Source organism: Dasypus novemcinctus, chromosome 10 (genome assembly GCF_030445035.2).
Source record: "Dasypus novemcinctus isolate mDasNov1 chromosome 10, mDasNov1.1.hap2, whole genome shotgun sequence".
NCBI classification, from domain to species: Eukaryota; Metazoa; Chordata; class Mammalia; order Cingulata; family Dasypodidae; genus Dasypus; species Dasypus novemcinctus.
In genome coordinates, this window is record NC_080682.1 from 19,319,183 (window position 1) to 19,338,298 (window position 19,116).

Consider the following 19,116-nt stretch of genomic DNA (forward strand, 5'->3'; position numbering starts at 1 on the left):
ACACCTCTTCTTCCCTCTCCCTACCACCAGCAGCTACCATGGCCACGTTCTCCACATCAATACTAAAATTTCTTCCCTTACTAACCACTATAGTGCCCCAGCAGAACACTAGTAAGTCCACTTTAATCCATACTCCATTCCTCCATCCTGTGGACCCTAGGATGGTTATCTCTAGTCCCCCTCTGTATCAAGAAGGGGCTTAGATTCCACATGGATGATGGAAGCAATTCTCCTGCTTGCACTTGTACACACTCTTGGCTCCCTGGTGTGGTGGTTGACCTTCTTCACCTCCCTGTTAGCTGCCCAGAGTAAGTCCAGTAAACCAGAGGGTAGGAATTGCAAGTCTTCTGAGGCTCAGGGCCTGGCTGTCACATAGTCCAGTGATTCAGGTATCCTGAGTATACACCAACCCAAACGCCAACCACAGGTCTGATAAAAGTAACAGAAGAGGCATGTGTAGAAAGGTCATATCTAATTTGGACTCAAATATGACCCACCTCTGTCTTGATACAGAGCTTTGTGATTGAAATATGTGCATAATCCTGTGGGAGTGCAGAAAAGAGTGCTTTTTTTCTGCTTTGATTGAGGACAACAGAAGGAGTCAATAGGGTGGAGAAAACTGACATTTGAGCAGGACATTGGCAGTGGAGTAAAAAAAAAGGGTATTAAAGGCAGCATGGAAATAAGGAATAAATAAAATGAAGAGAGGCCAGAGGTACAAAAGCAGATACTGTGTTGGAAAAAATATAATGTGTTCTTGTAAGGTGACTTTCACCAGACATCTACAAGGTTTTCTCAAGTCCCAGGTTTAGCACCACTTGAGAGTATCAAGACCTTTCTCCATATTTCCTAATGCAAAGAGTTTAACAGTGCTGCCCAGGAGAGTGGCAGCTGGCTTCAGACATCATCTTCTTTTAATGGTCTTTCTAGTGTGGACTCCTTTTAAAAAACTTCTAAACCTTCATTTAGAAGTAATGTCTGACTCATCTGAAATCTCATCAAATTTAGGCAGAAAACTTGATGTGGCCATTTGCCCTAGACTTTTGCCTGCCATTTTGATTCAGCAGGTTATGGTCCAGTTCTTTTCATAACCTTTATTTGATGTAGAGTCAAGATGAAGAAAGGTTGCTTTGTTTTACCTAGTTATATGTACAATATACATCTGACCCTTGGGGAAGATTAAGAAATGAGTCTAATCCAGAGATAGGATGATTTTAACATATCTCTTTACAATAAAATGAAAAGTTTAATGATTTACATTTTCAAAGCACATAAAAATGTCCCACATCAAAATAGCTGCCTCAAAATATCCTGAAATCTACAGCACTATAAATGCACATACATAAAATAATTTAATTATTCCTATGTGATTATTTTAGTTACATATGTTTTATTTCCCTTATTAGATTATTAGTTCCTACACAACCAGAATATGTAGCCATTACATTTTATTTTAAGGTCAAGCAGCCAGGATCCAAGCAGAGAAGTAGAAGTAAGAGCTGTTTTTTAATGGGAATTTGACCTTATGCAATTGTTTGTGCTAATTAAATAGTTTCTGGTTTCTTTATATTTTATGTTTTAGATCAAAGTACACAGGCAATGATGTTGGGAAGAGAAAATGTGTTTAACATGGGAGAGAAAAGAACAATCTGAAAGCCACAGTATGAGATGGGGCCCATGAGTATAGCCTGACATCGTCTTAGTTCTTGTCTCTGATCTTGACATTATGTGTGTCCTGCAGAAGCAAGATTGGCTTCCTCATGGAACTAAGCATACACATTTGGCACAGATGCCAGAGAATCTGAAGGTGGATTCACGGGATGGTGAATAAACTACAAGACCTGTCTCTGCTTCATGCAGTTAAGTGTTCTGCAAAATGACTGCTACTTCACTTCTATCCTCCAAATCATCCATAAAAATTTCTTGTCCCCAGTCTAACCACAAACATGCAGGAAAGGTAATTCTGGGAAATGTATTTCAGTTTGGATGAATTGACACATGACAATGTCACTGTAATAAATTCTCAATAAATAATTTATTGAATAAATGAATACATTGATACTCAGGTTTCCACACTAGTCACAAAAATTAATTTTTAGTAAAGCTGTACCAAAGCATTTTCACACAACTCCAGAATTAGGTAAGGAAACTTCATTCAAAAGGATTATTACAAGAGGGGTAAAGAGACTATGGCAATAAAATGAGGGGGACTATTACAATAGAGAGAATGCTCAGGCTATGAGATCTGCAAGCATCCCAAGTGTTAGGCAAAAAGATTTTCTTTTGAAGGAAGAATATACAGGCTAGAAAGAACTGGGTACTGGGAAGTGGGATGAAAGGGTGGCATGATATGATATTAGATCAAAGAACCTTCTACCCTGAGGCCAGCATATTCTCAGAGAAGGGCTATCAAGGAGTGTTTGTATGCTGGCTCAGGCTGAGGGTAGGCCAAATATCAGGGGGAGGGAGAAGGAAAGAAATTTAATCAAACTTTAGTTAGCAAATATTTTGTTCCAGTTGATCAGCATGGACAAATTGTTCAGCTAATTATTTATGAGGCAAAGAATGGGAATTTGGAAGGTCTGGGTCTATCCTTGTTATGGGTAAACAAGGGAGGACATCCCTAAGTCTCACAGAATTCAAATGGGGAAGGGTGTTCCTTGCATAAGCAATTTATGAAATACAAAGTGGTGGCAGGATTTCTTTAACAAAATTGCTGTTTTCCATGATCACAAGGTTTAGATAAACCTCAACACTGTAAATATTAACATTGCCTCATCGAATTACATTTATTGAAATACTCTTTGTCTTTAGTCTTTTGGCCTGCTTTCAGAAATAGGTCTATGAATCTCCTTGCCCTATTGACTCAAAAGATATTGTTAAAGATATTGCCTGCCATATCAATGAGATCCAAATAATGGCTGCCTAAGAAAATCATTGGAAAAGTGTTGGAAGGGATATGCAGCAAATGGAACTCTCATATCTTGTTAGTGGAATTTAAAATAGTGCTGCTAATTTGGAAAACACTTTAGCAATTTATTTCTTATGCTTACCACATGACTCTGCAATGACACTTGCAGATATTTACCTAAGAGATATAAAAGCATATATTCACAAAAATATTTGAACATGAATGCTCATGGCAGTTTTATTCATACTTAGAATCAGAAATAGATAAACACTCTTCAATAGGGGAATGGATACTCAAACTCTGGTAACTGCATGTAATGAAATATTCTTCAGCAATAAAAAAGGAACAAGGGAAGCAGACTTGGCCCAGTGGTTAGGGCATCCGTCTACCGCATGGGAGGTCCACGGCTCAAACCCCGGGCCTTCTGGACTTGTGTGGAAACTGGCCCATGCACAGTACTGATGCATGTAAGGAGTGCCCCATGTGCAAGGAGTGTGCCCTGTAAGGAGAGCTGCCCAGTGCAAAAGAAAGTTCAGCCTGCCCAAGAACGGTGCTGCACACATGGAAAGCTGACAGTCACAACAAGATAACGCAACAAAAAGAAACTCAGATTCCCATGCCACTGAAAACAACAGAAGCAGACAAAGAAGAACACGCAGCAAATAGACACAGAGAACAGACAACTGGGACAGGGGGTGGGGGGATAGATAAATAAATAAATAAATAAATAAATAAATAAATAAATAAATCTTTTTTTAAAAAAAGGAATGAAATATTAATATATGCCACAACTTGAATTGTTCTCAAAGGCATTATACTAGTTGAAAGAAGCCAGTCTCAAAAAGATATATACTAAACAATTCCAGGTTTTCCCATTCATCACTGAGAGACATCAATGAGAAACATCTCATTCTCATTGATGCTTCTTGGTTCTCCCTCTAGGCTAAGCTATCTGTGGAGATGTTTCACTTGAAGTGCCCAGATATGCTCCAGATTGTACAGAAATCCTTGAGGAAAAGGCTTCCTGAATCCTTAGAGGTGAGATTGGATCATTCTTAGAGAAACAAGGAATAACAATGTACTGTGAAAGGAGTGAGAAAGAGAATGAGCATTCACTGAACATAATTTTAGAGCCATTTCCTCACTCATGCTACAACCCATTTACTTCACTGAACTTCTCTTCAAGGATGATACATTATCCCCATGTCACAGAAGAGGAAATGGAGGTCTAGTTACATGACTTGTCCAAGACAACAGAATAGCGAGTGGTAATGATATGATTTGAATCCATTTAATTTTTTGCTGTATAAGGACTCAAACATTCTCTTGTACACTTCCAAGAAATGTATTATAATTACAATGAAGACTCTGCCATAATTGTAAGTGTATTAGTCATGCAAAGGGATGCTGATGCAAAATACTAGAAATTGGTTTTTATAAAGGGTATTTATTCGGGTTAGGAGACTACAGATACCAGGTCATAAGGCAGAAGTTACTTCCCTCACCAAAGTCTATTTTCATTTGTTGGAGCAAAATAGCTGCTGATGGCTGCTAGGGTTCAGGCTTCCTGGATCACTTCCTTCCAGGGTCTTGCTTCTCTCTGGGTTCAAGGTTCCTTTCTTCCCAGGGCTTGCTTCATCCTGGGCTCAGGGATCCTCCTTTCCTGAGGCTGGCTCCCGGTTACTTCTTTCTCAGGGCTTCCTTCTTCCTGGACTCAGGGTTCCTCTCTTCCTGGGCTGGCTTTTTTTTCCCCTGTGAACTTACTTCCTGGGGCACCAACATAAAGCTTCAGCATCAAACTCCAATATCAAAATTCCAACATCAAAAAACCCCCAACTCTGTTCTTTGCCATACCTTTTATCTGTGAGTTCCCACCCACAAAGGGGTGGGGACTCAACACTCTAATCACGACTAAATCATGCCCAGGTACATATCAGATTACAAACATAATCCAATATTTATTTTTGGAATTCATAAGCATATCAAACTGCTACAGCAAGGTTAACTGAAACCAGTGAATTAATATTTAATTTATTCTCCCTAACAATAATGTGCTTGACGAGAGGATAACCATCATGATTACTCTTTGAAATTGATAATACACCAAATCTTTGGCTATTTATGGGGTACAAATGATTTTTTTTTTGCATATGAGAAAGAAATTTTCTTTCAGGTATGAGTAAATGATCTTGTACAATAGCGTTTTCTTTGCAATAATATATGCTGCAAAAGAAATGGGCTATTAACAGGATAGAGTGTCTTTGCCATTATATAATTGCATCAATATTAAGAAGATGTAAGAAGATTAAGAAGATGCTGAAAATATATGGATTTAGCAACAAAACTTCAAGTAAATGTGGCAAAAATTGATAGAAACAAAAACAGAAATAGACCATTAAGTATAATTAATGACTTCAATATTTTTCTCACACTAATTGATAGAATAAACGGAAAGAAAATTGATAGAGGTATAGAAAACCTGAACAGCATTATCAACAGATGTGACCTATTTGATCCTTAGAGAATACTCTCCCCAAAACAGCAGACTACACGTTCTTTTCAAGTTCACATGGAACATTTTCCAAGAGAGACCATATTTTAAGGATTTTAAAGAATCTAAATCATATCAACTATCTTCTCAAACAACAGTGGAGTTAAACTTAAAATAAAAACTTAGCGCTATCCAGAAAATCATCAAATATTTAGAAACTATACAGCACACTTCTGAGCAACACATGCTTCAAACTCAAGAAAAATTAGAAAGTTCCTCTTGAGGGCACAGAAGTCTGAACAAATGATTGTAGAAAGGTTAAAATAGCTTTCCTAATGTTTGATATTCTTAGGCTCTGGCCTTGTCTATACTTATTCACCAGAATAAGTAATTTGGAACTATATGTTTTTTTTATTTTGGAAGTTGAGCTATGACCCAGAAATTACCATTCTAATATTTATAATGACAGGTACATTTTCAAAAACTTGTGTAAAAGAAGTTCCATGAAGAATTAATTGTTGGCGGTGGACTTGGCCCAGTGGTTAGGGCGTCCGTCTACCACAGGGAGGTCCGCGGTTCAAACCCCAGGCCTCCTTGACCTGTGTGGAGCTGGCCCATGCGCAGTGCTGATGTGCGCAAGGAGTGCCCTGCCACGCAGGAGTGTCCCCCACGTAGGGGAGCCCCACGCGCAAATAGTGTGCCCCATAAGGAGAGCCACCCAGCGTGAAAGAAAGTGCAGCCTGCCCAGGAATGGTGCTGCACACACGGAGAGCTGACACAACAAGATGATGCAACAAAAAGAAACACGGATTCCCGTGCCGCTGACAACAACAGAAGCAGACAAAGAAGACGCAGCAAATAGATACAGAGAACAGACAACCAGGGTGGGTGGGAAGGGGAGAGAAATAAATAACTCTTTAAAAAAAAAGAATTAATTGTTAAACTAAAGAATTATAAAAATCTGAATAGGAAGTATGATAATTGAATTAGAATCCTTCCATATAATGGATATTAAACCGTTATTAAAATGATTATGTAGATTTGCAATTTTTGCACTGAATATAGGCCCACAGAATACCATGTAAGGAAAAAGTAGATGTTAAAATAATGAATAAGGTAATTTCATTGTTTAAAAACGGTATATATATGTAAATAAATGTTAATGGGAATATATTTCTAAATTCTATTATGTGAAAATATATTACTGTATATTTATTTATTTAATTATTTATTTATCTGAATGTATAAATGTATTCTTATCATATTCGCATGGTTTGATCAATAAGTTGTCACCATTTGAGAAAGTAAAGGAAAACCTGAACTCAGGTTAAATTAGATGCCCCATCAGCTACCTTCTCCAATTTCATAGACATATGTCTGTCCACATCAAACACGAGGCACTTTTCCATCCTTGATAATGTGCCATCCCTCCCACTTTCTTGGATGGTGCAGGTTTATGGAACCATCTTCCACATGAACCAGGGAACCCCGTTCAAGCTGAAGGCCCTGTTATACAAGTGGCCTGATTTTAATACAGTGATCGCTCAGCCTTGCAAGCAGGTAAAGAACCAAATAGGAAATGAGTAAGCCTTTATGTTTTTATTTGTTGTGTCCCTACATGTGTCTGGAAATGTGGTAGATCCTGGGGAAATAGAAATGTATCATAGGTGTGGTAATCAAGTACATGTCCTCAAGAAGCTACAGCCTGAAACAGAGAAGCTTCTATTCTGTCACTTTTCATTCCTAGAACATTCCCTTACAACTTTTATTTCTTTCTGCCAAACCTGGTACTCTAATCCTGATGTCTAGTTCTCATATTAATTTCCACCAACTTTTCAGTGGAGAACTCAAAGACTGCAAGTTATGGGACTGATACAAAGAATTTTGAGTAATATAATTTCTGGGGAATTGAGCATTCACGAACTATTTTGCTGACATATTCAGGATCCCTTAAGGTAATTGAGTGTGAGGACAAGTTTGCCTCAGACCTTCCTTACCTTCCTGGAATACACAATCACAGCAGTTCATTCTTCATAGAGCACCTCAAGTCGCCAAGGACAAGTGTTGTGGTTGTAAGCATGCCCTCTGGAGTCAGACCACATAGGATAGCATCTTGCTCTGTCTTTTACTTAAATGATCTTGAGTAAGTGACTTAATGTATCTGTTACCAAGTTTCCTCATATACAAAAATAAGGGTAATAAAAGAATGGAAATAATTATAAAGATTAAATGAGACCCTTATGGAAAGAGGTTAGACCAGTAGCCAAGGATTGTAAGATGTGCACAATCTAGGTTGGCTACTACTTTTTAAGCACCATGTCCCTGATTTCATAGAGATATAGTTAAGATTTGTAGTGTTATCTCCATTTTGCATAAGAGAAAATATGCTCAGCTGGTTGTAGCAACATCAGAATCAATGTTTTCTGACTGTGTCCCGTATTCCTCCTTTGGCAGCTTCTCATAGCATCTGAATGGAGAATTACATCTTGCCTTATATCCCTGCTCTAGGTTCACAATCAAGACTGGATGAGGTGATACAAAATATTCCAGCAGCAAAATTGGTCAAGGCCAAGAGAACACAATGAATTCTCTATATGATAGCTGAGAGAGTAAAGAAACTGATCCCTTCTTTGCTGGAGGCAAAGAACTTGTCTCCTAAATCTGGCAAACCCAAGGGCATGTGAGTTTGATAAATGATGCTCTGCTGTACTCACTACTGAAATAACTTCCAAACCTCTCTTCATGCTCTCTCTTGTCTTTATTCAATCCATTTTTCTGCATATTAACCAAGATGATCCTTTTAGTATACAATATGAATTTTGCCATTCACCTTCTTAAAAGCCACCAATGTTCCTCGGCTCACCATGAATAAAATCCAAATGTTTTTATTGGTCTTGAAGACCCTACATGACTTATCAGCTTCTCTTGTCCCTTTTCCTTGCTCCTTCCAGTAACTTTGGCCTTCTTTTTGTTGCTTGATTCTCATTTGCTTACTAGTGATTTGGGGCCTTTGCAGCTGCTATTAATCTGCCTACAATATCCTTCCTTCTGATTTTCACATACTTGCTTCTTTCTTGTCATTCAGTCTCTCAAATGTCATTTACTCCGAAAGCACCTATAAAACCACCCCCTTCCATGATTCTTCATGACATCACCTACTTTTTATTTTCTTTGTTGAGATTATCAGGATCTGAAATCAGCTTATTTCTGTATTTATCTACCTGCTTATTGTTTTAATCCTTCTCCACAATATTGCAAATCCCATGAAGCAAGGTCCTTCTCTATCTTGGTCATTTATATATCTTCAGCAGTTACACAATATTGCAAATCCCATGAAGCAAGGTCCTTCTCTGTCTTGGTCATTTATATATCTTCAGCAGTTAGAACAGTGTTGGGCATTGTTTTTAATAAACATGCATATAAGGAATGAATTCACATCACAGAAAGGTTCCCCATAAATAAAATGTGTACACACATATACACATATATGTTCCCCCACTCCACATTGATTTCCAGTCTAACAATGAATAGAATTCAAAACTAATGGTGGGGATTTGATTTGAAAATCCTCAATCCAATGGGCCCCTGGTGTCATATTCCAGGAAAAGCTTTATTCACATTGCCTAACACCTTACACTGTAAAGCACCTCATGTCTATAATCTCATTTGATCCTCTAGGCACCCTTGTGAGATAGACAAGGTAGGAGATATTGCCCTCATTTTCAACAGAAAGCAAGCTCAGATGATAAGGTGGCTTGTCCAATGTCAGGTGGATAGTTAATGACATTACTGGGGCTTGAGTATAGATCTTCCAGTTCCACATTCAGAGCTCTTTCCCAGTACTGCATTAATGGTAGTTATTTTAAAAGAAAATGGATTAAGACCCTTTTGTGGTTCATAAACATGATGAATGGGGATTCATGTGGTTGTGTGAGATGTACCTCCCTCAAACACTGCACATTACATGTTACCCATCTCACACACAAAAAAAGGATTCAACCGACCAGTCAAAAGGCAGAATGGATTAAAAGAATGACATAACATATGCTGTGTACAAGACACTCCCTTAAATTCAAATATACGTAAGTTAAAAGTGAAAGGCTGGAAAAAATATTCCATTCATACAGTATTCAAAGGAGATCTGGTGAGGAGCCTCCAGACTCAGGGTCCAACTCAGAGGCACTCTCAGCACAGGAATGATGGCCCCAACAGGAATTGCAGTACCTGGGGCAGTGCCAACACATCCTTTCCTGGGGCTCCAGGAAGGAGAACCACATGGGCCTGCAGGTGTGGTACAGACTGAGAGATGAGTTTCCACTGCTGACCACAAAAAGTGTATTCAGAAGCAATGTTTGGAGGAGTTGCTATGGTTTATCAAGGGATCCACAAATACTAAAGAACATTCTTCCAAAAGAGTGGACACACTTCACTCCAGAGGATCCCATAACCTTTTGGACAGTCTGGGATTCCCCAACAGAAAAGAAGAAAACTTGGGCCTAGTTTATCATTTTCACTGGAAGCATTTTGGGGATGAATAAAAGATATGAATTCAGATTATTCAGGCCATTGAGTAGACCAGCAGCAGAATGTGACTGACACAATCAAAACCAACTCCAACAAGAGAAGAATCATCATACATTCTTGCAATTCAAAAGATCTTCCTCTGATGCTGTTGCCACCATACCACAACCTTTGCCAGTTCAACATGGGAAAGAGAGTTTTCATGCCAGCAGTATCAGTAGTGGTTTGTCTTTGAACTTCATCAGCTATGTCTTATTCACCTACATGGTCACACACATCACTGACCTGAAGCCAGGTAGCTTTGTATATACTTTTGGAAATAGGCATTTTTACCAGAATCCTATGGAGTCACTGAAAATTCAGATTTAGCAAGAACCAAGTCCTTTCCCCAAGCTCAAAAATCTTCGAAAAGTTGGAACAATTGATGACTTCAAAACTGAAGACGTTCAGATTGAACAGTACAATCCTCATCTGATTATTAAAGTAGCTGTCTAAAGTTCTTTTAAAGGACTTTAAATAATTTCTAGGGTGTTGTCAGTGTTTAAGGGTTGGATGGCAAGTGAATTTGCTATAAAGGAAAAAGGAATTAGGTAAAAAATCTGTTGATTACCTATTAGATGTTATTCATGTAAAAATGTGTTTCTTTCAAGGATGTTGCTATAGACAAAAGTGCTGCTTATTTGAGTTGGCTAACTCACTGAGGATGTATGAAAAGGCTAAGATTACAAGTAAGGTCATATAGTGTATCTTCTTTGATTACAGTGGAATACGCTAGAAATAACGAGAACTGGAAAACTCACAAATATGTGGAAACCCACTCTTAAAAAATCAATGGGTATAAGAGGAAAACACAAGTGACATTAGGAAATATGTGAGGAAAATTACAATGAAAACACAACATTTAATATGTGAGGAAAATTACAATGAAAACACAACATAACAAAATTTATGGAATGCAGTGAAGGTGGTGCTGAGAGGGAAATGTATCTCTCTAAATGCTTACTGAAAAATAGAAAGATCTCAAATCAGAGATGGGACATCATAATAGAGGATCTAGAAAAAGTGAAACAAACCAAACCCAACACAAGTACAAGGAAGGAAATAACAATGATTAAAGTGGAGAGAAATGAAATAGAGAATTTTTTAAAAACCCACAATATTATAGTACTTAAAAATATCATAGCACAATAGAATTCTATGAATCAGCATTGCAATCATGAAATTTAAGGAATTTTAGTTATTTCCCTTTTCCTAATGCAAATAGGAGATGACAGATGACCTTGATCACTACACTAATACTTACCAAATCTACTCCAACAACCCCAAGAACTGTCAGAAATTCTTTGGATCACCAGAAGTCATTAATTCAAAACAACATTTGCAGATCCAAAGTAAGAAGCTTGGGATATGTGCTGACTCTGTTCTGGCAGGCAGTGCTGGCTGTTGGCTGTGGAGATGAGGGTGATAGGGCCATGTGCAACCAGCAGGCTCATTTAGGCTTATTCATATAGAGCTGAAGAAGAAAGAGAGAGCAAGCACCAGTGTGCAAGCACTTTTAAACTTCTTGTCTCAAATTTGTTTTTGTCTCATTGGGAAAAGCAAGATACATGGCTAGGTTAAGATTCATTATAGGAAAGAACTATCCCAGATGTCTTAGTTTTTCAGTATAGCTATGACAAATACCATAAAACTGGTTGGATTAACCAATGGGAATGTATTGGATCACACTTTGGAGGTTAGAAAGCCAAAATCAAGGTATTGGCAGGTCATGCCTTCTCTCTGAAACATAGCACTCTAGTGATGGTTGTTGGCAGTCATTCTGTCCCCCATCACATGTCAATCCTTTTCCTTGGTTGCCCTCTGTACTTATTTCCATGTCCAAATTCCTTTGTTTTTAAGGACTTCAACTATATTGGACTAAGCACTATTCTCTTTGAGTTTGGACATATTAAGTTATAACATCTTAACAGTCCTCTATGTGAGTTTGTTAATGCCTACACCTTGATTCACCTTAACTATAACATATTTAAAGATCCAAGTTCACACCACCAGGACTGGAGATTAGGAATTGAATATGTCTTTTGTGGGAGAGAGGATTTAATTCCCAATACCAGAGAATGGGTATAAGAAGATGTATTAGACAGCCAAAGGGGTGCTGATGCAAAATATCAAAAACAGGTTGGCTTTTATAAAAGGTATTTATTTGGGTAGGAGCTAACAGATACCAGGCCATAAGAATAAGTTACTTCCATCACCAAAGTCTACTCTCAACATGTTGGAGAAAATTGGCTGCTGACATCCGCTAGGGTTCAAGCTTCCTGGGTTCCTCTGGGCTCAGCTCCTCTGTTTCCTCCACAAGGTCAGCTATAGACTATGAGGCTCTTTAGACTTTGCCTCTCTCCACAAATTCAGCTGTAGACTATCAGCTGAATGGTTCTACCTCTCTCTCTGGAGTTTCTGCCATGTCTAAGGAACCATCTCTATTCCTCTGTATTCTCTTAGCTCTGGTCCTCTCTTCCCTGAGCTTGCTTCTCTTTCCTCTGTGTGCTTAATTCCTGCAGCTCCAGCTTAAGACTTCAGCATTAAAATCAACATCAAAACTCTAACATCAGAAACACCCAACTCTGTCCTTTGCCATGCCTTTATCTTTGAGTCACCACACATCTAGGGGTAGGAACTCAATGCCCTAATGATGTGGCCCAATCAAAGAACTAAGCATAACTTAATCACACCCAGCTACAGACCAGATTACAAACATAATCCAATATCTATTTCTAAAACTTATAACCATATCAAATTGCTACAGAAGGCCTGGGCCATTACTGTAAAAATCTCCCATTCTTGGATCATACTAAATGCTCATAAATGTTGTCTACTATTTTTTATATCTCATATCCTTGATTATCAAAACGGCTTGGTATACGGTCTGAAAGTTTTGGTCTTGTTGTTGATATTGCCATTAACGATGTGAGCATCTGGTATGTTTTCACTTATGTAAAAGAGAGGCTATTACACAAACCCAAACTAAATGACCATGGCCACACAGAAGCAACATCAAGCCTGTGTCTAAGATTTTATGACTCTAAATCCCAGATGCTTTGTATTCCACTGCAGAGCTTCTCCTTAGGAAACACATAAACAATTACAGCTTTCCTTATAATCCGTTTTAGGTTCACAAACCATCCTGATAAGTTGATGCAAAATCTTGCAGTCACTAAATCCTTCAAGGTCAAGCATACACAGTGCTTTCTCTATATGATGGCTGTGACAGCAAAGAAACTAGCTTCTTCCATGTTGTATGCAAAGAATTTATTATCTAATAATGGGAAACCTAAAGCCATGTGAGTTTGATAAAAGCCACTCTGTACTATTCATATCTCTTCCTTAAGAAATAGCTTCCCAACTTGTCTCTCTACTTTCACTCTGGTCTCCCTACAAGCCATTTTCTGCAAAACAACCAGAATAATCTTTTTTAACAACGTAACTTATACTATGTTCATCTCCCTTCTCATTACACTTCAAGGCAATAAATAAGGCCTCTTGGCTAGCTCTCCATCTGTCTTTTCCTTCCTTCTCTCTCCCTCCAACAACACTGGTCTTCTTTCTCTTCCTCTATCTTCACAAACTCATCCATACTTATGAACTTTGTATTTGCTATTTCCTATGCCTATACACTCTCTGAAGACAATAGAGGTAAGATCAAATATAAAAATTCATGTTCATGGATTTTTCCTTTTCTTTTGGCTCCCTCATAGCAACCAAGAGATATTTAAACTCTCATCCTTGGATGTGAGCAACACTGCCTTGGCGAACAAATTCTGTCATTTTGGTGGGAATGAGAGGAGCCAGAGGTCCTTGAACATTGTATCCAGACCTTCCCCACCTTCTGTCTGCTGGAGACAGAGGGGATCCCTGTGTCCTGGTCCATGATGGACCAGACTGCAGATTCAAATGGCAACCAGTGCCTAAATACCAGGCACCGGGCCTTGTCACTTACATCACCTATTACCAGATCCAGATTGTGAACAAACTTGTCTCCCACATGCATTCACATGTAGACAAGAGCCACAAAATTATGCAAAAACAAGTCACAATCCGAAGCCTGTCCCCATGCCCTGTGAATGGAACCAGTGGAACTCTGTGCCTCTGTGAAGTGGGCCTGGAGATCAAGACAGTGTTAGTTGGGTCTGGATGTGAAATTGGAAGAGCTGATATTTGGATACAAAAAAAAGAATAAACTGTAATAAATGGTAAAGGAGTAGTCATTGTTTGGGCTCTGGAGAAGCAGGGATGAATGATGACCAGGAGCACAATTTTCCCCACCCTCAAATCACTCGTGCACTTCCCTTAGCTTCCTCAGTACAGAGCAGGTCAGACAGCACTGTAGGGGTCCCCACCTTTTTATCTCCCCAAACTTTCACAGTTATTACTTTCTTTTCTTTTTCTTTCTTTCCTCAGCTACATGTTGCTCCTCATTGCTGCTTCTGGAATTCGCCATATTTGGGTTGGTAGAAATTTGCCAATATTGGCAGGACAAAGTAGTATTTTGGGGGTGCTCTGACTTATTTCTCTCTCTTTCTTTGACCTAGTTTTTGGTGATCAGAGTGTAGGGCTTTAGTGATTATCCTTTCTGCTTTGATTGCTGTTTTACAAGTATATTAAATGTTGATATAAAATACCAGAGATTGGTTGGGTTTTATAAATGGTATTTATTTGGGATAGGAGGTTACTGCTACCAGGTCAGAAAGCATAAGTTACTTCCCTCACCAAAGTCTATTTTCATATGTTAGAGCAAGGTGGCTACCAATGGCTGTGAGGGTTCAGGCTTCCAGTGTCTTGATTCTCTCTGGTTCAAGATTTCTTCCTTCTCAGGCTTGCTTTTGCCTGGGCTCAGCATTCTTGTTAATGGCAATAATGCCATGTGTGAGGGGATATATGGGAACTCTGTATTTTCTGCATGATTATTCATAAACATGTAACTTTTCTAATTAAAAATTATGTTAATTTAAAGTAGAATAATAATCACTACCTATTTTATTTTGCTAAAGTTGGCAATGCAATATACCAGAAATGGCTTGACATTTCCAATAGGAATTTATTAGAGTAAAAGCTTACATTTCCAAGGCCATGAAAATGTCCAAATCAAGGCATCATCAGAGATGTCGTCTCACCAAAAGTTGACTGCTGCCAGGTTTGGGACTCCTGCCAAGTAGCAAAGAAAAATTGCAACTAGACTCTGCCTTCTCCTCCAGGCTCAGTTTCCCCCTGAGCTCAGTTGTGGGCAATCAGGCATTTGGCTTATCTCTCCCCAGTCTCTTCACCTTCAGTGTGCTTCGCTGATTGCAGCCTCTGGCCACTCTCTCAGCCACTTGGAATTTATCCTTCTGTGGTTGTAGGTGATCCTCACATGGTAAGGTAAAAATGAAAACTCTCTTTCTCTGTGTTCCATTTATATAAGATTCCAGTTTAATTAATAGCACCCACCCCGGATCCTGCAATCTAATCAAGTTTCTTAACTGAAGCCATCTAATCAAAAGTGATCTAACCAAAAGATCCAACATACAATAGGGTCACATGTACCAGAATGGGTTAGCTTAAGAACATCATTTTTCTGGAGTCCACAAAATGCTCAAACCAAGACACCACCAACTGAAGTAGTCATGCCAATACAAATAAAAAGAAAGAGAGAAGGAGAGAAAGAGTGAAAACAAGAGGAGGAGGAGCAGGAGAAAGAGGAGAGAGAGACAGTGAGACAGAGAGAGAGAGAGAGAGAAATATATGGCCTGAATCAAGACTCTAGACTTGCTACCAATTTTCAGATACTACAGTGAACTGAGGGGTAAGTTAAAGGACACCATGATGTACCATTTACCAAAATTCAGATTCTGGGGAATTCTATAGGATAAAAGACCTGGTTTCTTCATCTTAATAAAAAAAAATCAAGGAAATTAAAAGATATATAGAAGAGCACACTATAAATTAAAAGAGTTTTACAGACATACTTCCATTTGGAATTATGGACTATATTTGTATCTAAAGTTAAGGAACAAACAGAATAAAGTGTAGGATAATTGGGGAAATATGAACTTTCACTAAAAATGTCATTACTTTAAGAAACTCCTGTTAAATTTTTTTGTGCATGTAAGGGTGGTATTGTAATTATGTTTAAAAAATAATAATAGGAATATCCTTAGAGAAACTTTCTAAAAAAGTTACTGATGAAATTTTATGATATATGCAACATGATTCAATCTAATACGGGTAAAGACAGAAATAAGATGTCAATAAAAATAAAACAAGATTGGCCAAGTATTGAATATTGTTGAAGTTGGGTGATGAGCACATCAAATTCATTCAATTACAAGATTATCTGAGCTATATGGAACCATTGATGCTATCACTCTCTTTACATTAAATTTCAATAGTTTATATTGAAATAGACAAGCCTATTTCAAAATAAACTCTTTAAATTAAAATTTGAGCATATTTTATCATTTGAACATAGAAAAGAACACATTATTTTTAATGAAAAAAAAAAGTCCCACCTAAGAAAAATCCAGGACCACAGGATCATATGGCTTCACTGGCAAATTCTGTCAAAACCTGAAAGGACAATTAACACCATTCTTTCTCAAAAACTTCCAAAGAATTCAAGAGGACAGAAAACTTCCTAACTCATTCTTTGAGGTCTGTATTACACTACTACCCAGCTTGGTAAAGACATTATAAGAAAAGACTATTGCAGACAAATTTATCTTATAAATATAGAATCACAAATCCATTCCTATGGGTGTGAACACTTTTTTGGACTATGTCAGTGAGGCATGACTCAGGTTGAGTCTCTGTCCTTTTACAGGCACTGGTATAAATGGAGACACAGAGAGAAACACACAGATAAAGGAGGTCACCATATTTGATCCTGCAAAATGAGAAAAATGACTCCAGCTTCACCCACAGCTGAGCTGCCAGGAGAAGAAGCCCCAAAGAAGTTCAAAGAGCCTAGGCCAAGGGAGAGATGAGCCATATGCCTGATAGTTTGCAACTCAGCATGGACAGAAAGTGGAGTAGCCAAGACTGATAGAGGAGGCTTGGAAAGGGACAAGCCCTACAAACCTTGAAAACATCAGGTGAGTGAAATAAGCCAAACACAAAAAGACAAATATTGGGTAATCTCACATATCTATTTTACAACTCTATCTAAATATTGGAAAAAGATTAACCAAGTACATGCTGTGCTATCATCAACAGATACAGACTGCTTTTCCTCATCAACAACATGATCAGGCTTTACATGACCTAAAAGCAGGCCAATTCTGGAAAAGACATCAAAGAAAGACAGTCCTAGAACTTTGCTGGAAGAATATATATCAGGTATTCTTAATGGCCCATAAAACCCTATGCTTTCAAGTACTTATAGGCAAATGATAAGAATTTTAAGATTATACCCACTAAAAATCTTTAAAAATAATTTTCCAGACAACCACTGAAAGCAGACAGTTTATAAAAGTTGATTGCCAATGCAAACAAACCAACCAGCCCTCCCAAAAAATACCGGAAATCTGTATCAATATACAGCTTCCACCAAAGACAACTGAAACAAGATTATCTTAGATACCTGGAGCCACTAACAGTACCACTTTCTTTACATACATTTTAAAATATTTATTTATTTACACCCTCCCCCCCATTGTCTGCTTTCTGTGTCCATTCACTGTGTGTTTTTCTCTGTGTGCTAGTATTCTCATTAGGCCCTCCAGGACAGCTCCTGGGTCCTTCTGGAGCAGCAGAGAGATTATCATTCTCCTGGCACCATCTCAACTCTCTGATCTGCTGCATCTCTTATTGTCTTTCCTCTGTGTCTTTTTTTACTGGATCATCTTGCTGCACCAGTCTCCATGCGGGCCAGGACTCCTGTGTGGAGAAGCACTCCTGCATGGGGCAGTACTCTGTGCAAGCAAGCACTCCACACAGGGCAGCACTCTGCACAGGTCAGCACTCCATGTGGGCCGGCTCACCACATGTGCCAGCTTGCCTTTACTAGGACACCCTGGGCATTGAACCCTGGACCTCCTATATGGTGGATGGGTGCCCAATTGCTTGAGCCACATCTGCTTCCCTCTTTATATACATTTCTTCTTTGTTATTTTAATGGTATTATTCCTTTATATCAGTTTAGGGCTATACCACTCTAATTTTCCATAAAATGCTTCCCTTACTTCTACTAATAACTTATTTGGCCATTAGGAACAATTCTGCCTTATTTTCTATAATTTACTTCTTTTAAGCTATTACTAGGGCAGCCAATTGAAATAATTTATGCCCATTCAAGCTCCTGAGAAAAAAACACAATAATGGCTGTAGCAGTTTGTTGTTATTGATGAATTCCATTAAGAAATATTGGATTATGTTTGTAAACTAGTCTTTTCTTCTGGGGATATGAGATTACATTGGATTCAGAGGTTTACTTGGTTATATTGGATTAAGAGGTTTCCTTGATTAACCTTTTTTCAGTAGGGCATTGAGTCCCCAACCGTTGGTGGGTGGGGACTCTCAGATAAAAGCCATGGCAAAAGACAGAGTTGAGGGTTTTTGATGTTGGAGTTTAATGCTGAAGCCTTAAACTGAATCCCCAGGAAGTAAACACTCAGCAGAAATAGAAGCAAGCCCAGGAAGGGAAGAACCCAGGAAGACTGAACCCTCGCAAACACTGGCAGCCATGTTGCTACAACATGTGGAAACAGATTTCAGTGAGTGAAGTAACTTATGCTTTATGGCCTGGTATCTGTAAGCTCCTACCCTAAATAAATACCCTTTATAAAAACCAACCACTTTCTGGTATTTTGCATCAGCACCCATTTGGCTAACTCAGAATTTGGTACTGAGAATTGGGGAAGTGCTTTTGCAATTACCAAAGTGCTGGAAGAGTTTTATAAATGGGTAAGGGATATTTTTTGGAGAAATTATGAGATGCTTGATGAAAAGGCCTAGATTCCTTTGAAGAGACTGTTGATAGATAAATGGATGCTAAAGAGGCTTTTAATGATGCCTTAGAAGTAAATGATGGAACAATTATTGGTACCTTCTCTTTCCCAGCTTATAGCTTTGGACTCTTGGGGAGACCCTTACAATCATTTGACAGTGGAATAGGAAACTCTGGCCTGGTTTATAGCTGTTTCTAAATGATATGCAGGTA

General features: G+C 38.4%; 1 non-coding gene and 2 pseudogenes across 1 annotated transcript; all 3 read left to right on the plus strand.

Moving 5' to 3' along the window:
- LOC101410644 (glycine N-acyltransferase-like) overlaps nt 1–14,075 on the plus strand; it is a 34,516-nt pseudogene extending 20,441 nt beyond the window's left edge.
- Nucleotides 7,997–10,418, plus strand: LOC139439742 (thymidylate synthase pseudogene; annotated as a pseudogene).
- LOC111766156 (small nucleolar RNA U13) lies at nt 9,285–9,383 on the plus strand. The gene has a single exon (XR_002798273.1). It is a non-coding gene; the product is annotated as a small nucleolar RNA U13 (small nucleolar RNA).
- Nucleotides 14,076–19,116: the final 5,041 nt, after the last annotated feature.